This window comes from Grammomys surdaster, unplaced genomic scaffold (assembly GCF_004785775.1).
Source record: "Grammomys surdaster isolate TR1022 unplaced genomic scaffold, NIH_TR_1.0 61, whole genome shotgun sequence".
NCBI classification, from domain to species: domain Eukaryota; kingdom Metazoa; phylum Chordata; class Mammalia; order Rodentia; family Muridae; genus Grammomys; species Grammomys surdaster.
In genome coordinates this window covers 4,643,439-4,649,438 of record NW_021604563.1, presented here as the reverse complement: position 1 = coordinate 4,649,438, position 6,000 = coordinate 4,643,439, and the positions used below count along the sequence as shown (strand labels likewise).

Here is a 6,000-nt window from a genome sequence, read left to right as displayed (position 1 = left end):
AGAGAGAGAGAGAGAGAGAGAGAGAGAGAGAGAGAGAGAGAGAGAGAATATGAACCTGTAGTATTCTAATGAATTAAATTTTTTGGATATTTTAAAAGTATTTTACTTCTATGATGAGTATGTTGATAAACTTTTATTGTATGCTTCTTATGCATTAGTGTTTTTAAAATTGAGATTTTTTCCCCATAGTGTTTTCTAGTCTATCACAGAGTTATTCATTTTCTTATGTCTGTCTCACTAGAATTTCATACTTTCTAGTTAAAGCAGTTTTAGATGTCTTCTCTAACGTTTTGTTCATGTTTCTGTGTTGGCTATGCTTACCTAACTAGAATTTTTCACTGTCAGACATGCATATAATAAGCTTGAACTTTGCTTCTAAAAATTAAGAGGACTCACATATTTTATTTAGAATCAAAGTTTTCATTACATTTAGAACAGTTTCCCATATACGGGCAAGTACATCTATATTGTTCAAAAATCTTTAAGTGAAATTTCAGCCACAATTCTGAATTATCTTCAGTTTACTGACCAGGGAACTGAATTGCAAGCAGGCTAAGTAATCAATCCTCTCCAAACCACACAGCCCATAGAATTTAGAGTGATGGTTTGAACTTATGTCTTTGTGATATAAGCATCTAGAAATGGATTGTATGTTCATTATAGTCACACCTCCATATTAAAGTGACATTGTCATTGTAGAGTAGTTTACCTCAGACAATGAAATACTACTGACATTCTCTGGCCTTCGTGGCACTGCACAGAATAGAATGATTAAGTAGCAAGTGTTTAACAAGTACCATATGGAGAAATTAGAGACATCTTGCTAAATATTCAAGAAATTGTTGAATACTGATTACAGATGCAAACATATGCAAACTACAATTTGAAATTTCCTATTTTAATGAGCTACAAAATTTAGTAATTTATTATATACAGAGCCTAATACTCTCCTAAGAATTGTGAAGTAGGTTTATTAGGCATATTTAATGGGAATGAGGAAATATCCTGTAAAAGTTATAAAATATGTTGAGAATAGTGAAATTAAAAACAAAAGTTAAAATCTGTTGTTTAAAATGTAATTCGTGTTGTATTTTAACAGAATTACATTTCTATTTTGGTAGTGTCCTGAGACTTTTTATTAGAATGTCATGAAGTAATTCTCTTAAAATACTGAACTAATTATATTTTAAACTAACAACTTCTTACAGATGTTTCTAGCTCAGCTATGATAGGATTTTCATTACTTTCAGTGGTTGAAGAAACAGGTCGAGGATAAATCACATCCACATATGTGCTCTCTTCATTGCCTTTCCTTCTGCTTATTTGCGCTGTTCAGGCTCCCGCACTTTATTTTCTTCACTTCAACTTACTTACAGTTGCTGGCCTCTCATCTTCCTTTTCATTTTGTAGTACATGTCTCTAAAGGAATAATCTATACTTATTTCCTCTATTTTCTATCTTATCACTCACAACTCAGTTTTCTCACAGTTCCAATATTAAAACAACACAAACCAAAACTTAAATGATGATCTAATTTCAAAATCCAATGATTTCCTCTTAGTCGTGGCTACTTGTCACCATTGATCAGCATGTCCTTTTAGAAAAAAATTTATTTCCCTTGCTTCTCTGGGCACCGTTCTTTCTGCTTGGTCTTTGAATAGCCCTGCTTATTCTGTGTTTTTACTGCATTTTTTTCTTCTGACTTTCCAGGAACATTTCGCCTATTTTCTATCACTCATCTTACCAATTATCATTTTTATATCATCTTATATCTATACTCACTAACATATCTGTGCTCATAAATATACAGGTTTATTTTCTCCATGCATATTTTCACTTGCTTCCATAGCATAAAAGATAACTGATTTCCAGCAGATCTCCTGATGCTTGTGAAGGGCAAATTTCTCTCCCTACTCAAATTTATGTCTTTGATGCCTAACTAGATATTTTATAGGACTCCTACAAGCTACAAATTTAAAATATCCTTTGTAAGTGATATACCACATGATCTTTCAAGCAATTTACATATGTTAGCTCAGTTAAATTACTCAGCAAACCTGTGAAGTATAGAAGTAATACCTAATTAGGTGATACTTGAAGTTGGCCTTGAGGGAGAAGAATATCACTGATACTTTTTTTTCTAATAAAGAACAATACTCAATGAGACTGGGAGGCAAGAAGGGCTTCTAGTATGTGAAAATAGAGGCTCCCATAGTCTGCCATTGATTTTACAATAGAAGATAGAAGACAATGCAGATATCCGTGTATGTATGTGTATATATAAACATACATAAACACATATATATATTCAAAAATTTTGAACAATAGCGTTGAGTTTTTTGTAAAAAGATAAATTCTGAATTAAAGTATACCTTCACTTTTCAGTTTGCTTCTAAGTTGAGTAGTTGTTTGTATTTTTGCAATGGTATGTGCTAGTGACTCCCATTGTATGAAGAGCAGCAGATTCGTCATTATTGATCAAAATTTTCTAAATGCCTGCTCTCCTCTTTACTTCCATGATACTATGCTCCTCTTTTTTTCGTTTTGTTTTACATAATGATTCTTATATCTTTTTGCCCTTTATTTTGCTGATTCCAAGAGTTTATTTTAGTTTTCCAATTAGCTTTAAAAACTCATGATAAATCTAGTTAATTTGGATCACAATATAATTTTCATGCAAATTTTGATTTTGCCCGTCCTCCATCTCTCCTTCTCTCCCCTTGGCTCCTGCCTCTGTCCTATGTTGATCTCCAGCATCTCTTGCACCGTTTTTCTGATTTTAGGATCTATGTTCTCACGTACATCTATGAAAATGAAAATCAAAGGTTTGTGTATGAGAGAAAGATTTTTCTTGGGATCTTTAGCTCTTTATTTTTCTAATTTTGTTGATGTTACCACTGTCCTTCTGTGTTCAGCTCTTTGCTTCCCTAATCCACTTAACCTTTCAAACACATTATGTTTAACTTATGCTTTGCCTTTAACTCTTTGTACAGTCCTGTTCTACTTCCTTAGCTTCCCTGATCGAATTCTTTTTCACCCCATGACCTAACATTTTCTTATATTCCTGATCACAATTAACGAACACCAGAAATGTAATAGTTGTCTTTAAATCCACTTTAACTAAATACATTCTACAATCCTTAAATCAAATCTTGGTAGATTCTACTTAGTTTTGCACTTATTTATAGGCATATTAGTTCTCTGTCTTCACTCTGCTGCAGTTTGTTGTTGTTTTGTTGTGTTTTGTTTTTTACTTTCAGGGAATTCTCTTTATCTTGGATTTTGTTCTGTTTTTTTTAAAGAATTTTAAACCTTCATTCTAACCTTTTAAATTTTTTTCTACAAAGTCGTTGTTCTGACATGCAGGTTTGTTACACCGCTGCTTAAAAGCCTCCAAAGGATTGTTATGACCTAGTATTAAAATCTAGTCCTTGTGTCCTTTTTCCCCAAATGAGTAAATAAAAGCACACTTCATCATTTGCTTACTGCTTTTACTCTAACTGCATATTTCATTACTCGTCTGCTGTAGTTTCTGATGTAGTCATACTATGCTGTGCTTTATGAACATGTTAGACAATTTCCTCCTCATACCTCCATACCTTTGTACATAAATTCTTTTTCCTGGAAAGCCATCTCCATTTTTTTACTTAATCAACTTGCACTTTATATTTGTATAGTTCTTGGTAGGTACTTATTTTGACATAAACCATTTTTTCCCCTAACTCCTGCTATGGCTAGGATAAAGAAAGATCTTGTTAATGCCAACAGAATAGTTTATAAGGTCAAATGTGTGACAGTATCAATAAAATTTTAAAAGCACAATTTATCACAGCTAATGGCAATATGGATAATCTGTCTGAGAATGCCCTAGAGTTGGCAATTACTGTACTCAATAACTCTATGACTTGTGATCAAACAGGCAGACAAATGTTTGCAGTTTTTGAAGCCTATTTGTTAAATAAAAACTTCTTTTATTTTTCAGCTCTTTTACAAAGATGCTCATAGTATTCCATTTTTATTTATTTATTTTTATATGCACCCAGTCAGTTATTCACATATAGTATGAGTGATATTTATTAAATGTATATCAGACAATTTAATACAAACAGGCACTGCATATTTTTACTGGTTTAAAATATGAATTATGGTCCTACTCCTGCACATTTGTTCTTGATGGATAAAATTTATTGACTTCCTGTGATTTTTTTAAACATTTGCTTCTCATTGAATTCTTTTTTATTACAAAACAGAAACTGTATTCTTTCTTGCATGAACTGAAGGTAATTAGCACATTATAGGGAATAAAGACTCCAGTAGTACAATAAGAGTTTCTAGTCCTCCGGATTTGGCTAATTATCCATGTGACCTCAGAGAGATCACCTCAGTTTTATAGATTTTTTTAAAAAAATTCATCCATATATGAACCTGTCAGACTAAAGTATTTTAGGTTGTTTACTTCTTATCACTCGAAATGGATTATTTTGAAAGCAGATTGATTTTTGCTCTAAAGAGGACAATAGAGTTTACTCACATCTTTAAAGATTTATATCCTTGGAAGCTCAGTATCAAAGTTTTAAAATTTTCATTATTTGGGAATGAGATTTGTAATTATTCAGAGCTTAGCTCAGAGGATGCCATAACTCTATCTTCATTAATGTCTCTCATGCAATGCTATTCATCCAAATCTCCTGCAGTATTCTTTATCCATTTTGTCTGAAGTGGTAGCTGTAAGTTACCTGTTATTTTTTTTTTGAGCCATTGGACTATAGCTAGTGAAGCCAAATTCTTGATTTAGTTCCAATCAAAGTTAATCTGTGATTAAACAATCCTGTTTTGAATGGTAGTGTTCTCTACTGTTCATACATGTAAACCTGTTCATATGCACTTGCATGTGTTTGAATGTACATTCACACTGAATATGGAGTGCCTTGGTAGACAGAAAAGGGGAAAGAAAAACCATTAATTTGGAGGATGGAATGCTCACTATATTAGTTCAAGGTTAGTTCATGGGATTTATATGGGATAGAATGTACTCTAAACCAAGCATCATTTCCTCATTTTACTATATTTATATTCATTTCATTATGTATTTTGATAACTCTTACTTATTATAGACAACATATTGTTTGTTTAATTCAGGCTTTTATACTTAATGTGTATCTAAAATGGTAACTGTTCCTAGTTTATCAACTATGATATAACAGATACATTTTATCATATTATACATCCTTGGAGTCTTTGATTGCATGAATCTATGTGTGGACTTTTTATGATACCTGGAACATTGTTGAATTATTTTCTTTTTTTGTTTTTTGTTTTTTTGAGACAAGGTTTCTTTGTGTAGCTCTCGCTGTCCTGGAACTCATTCTGTAGACCAGGCTGGCCTCGAACTCAGAAATCCGCCTGTCTCCGCCTCCCAAATCCTGGGATTAAAGGCGTGCGCCACCACCGCCCAGCTAGATTTTTTTTGAATTATTTTCTATTTGTGTTAAAATACAATATAATTTTCTGTTTTACTTTAAGTTATTTATCTGCTGAAAGCCTCAAATTCTCCATGTGAGTAAGAAAGATAATAGTAATACCTGTCTCATGTTTACTATGAGAGTAACTTCAGATGGTACATTATGTAAATTATTTAATACATTGTATAGTAATTGATAAAAATTAAATAGTACAGCTGATAAGAGTCTACATTTTTGCATTTAGCTATTTGAATTTTGTATGTTTGAACCACAAATGGGTATATACTAATAATATATTATGCCTCTTAGAATAATTAATTATTGAATTTAGGATAGTTTTGATCGTTTAAATTTTGAATTCCTAAGTTATTATTGTCTGAAATGCATAACTATAACATAGAAATGGAAAAATGAGTTTCTTTTCATACATTAGTGCAATTTATGTCTTTAAAAGTACTTAACTAGCAAATTATTTTGCCATTTATATGTTACTGTTCAGATACCTTGTAGAATTAATTTGGAATGCTATAAATGACAC

General features: G+C 31.8%; 1 protein-coding gene across 1 annotated transcript in view; it reads left to right on the top strand.

Annotated features, from left to right (window-relative positions):
• Diaph2 (diaphanous related formin 2) overlaps positions 1-6,000 on the top strand; it is a 658,778-nt gene that overhangs the window by 178,602 nt on the left and 474,176 nt on the right. The window lies entirely within an intron of this gene.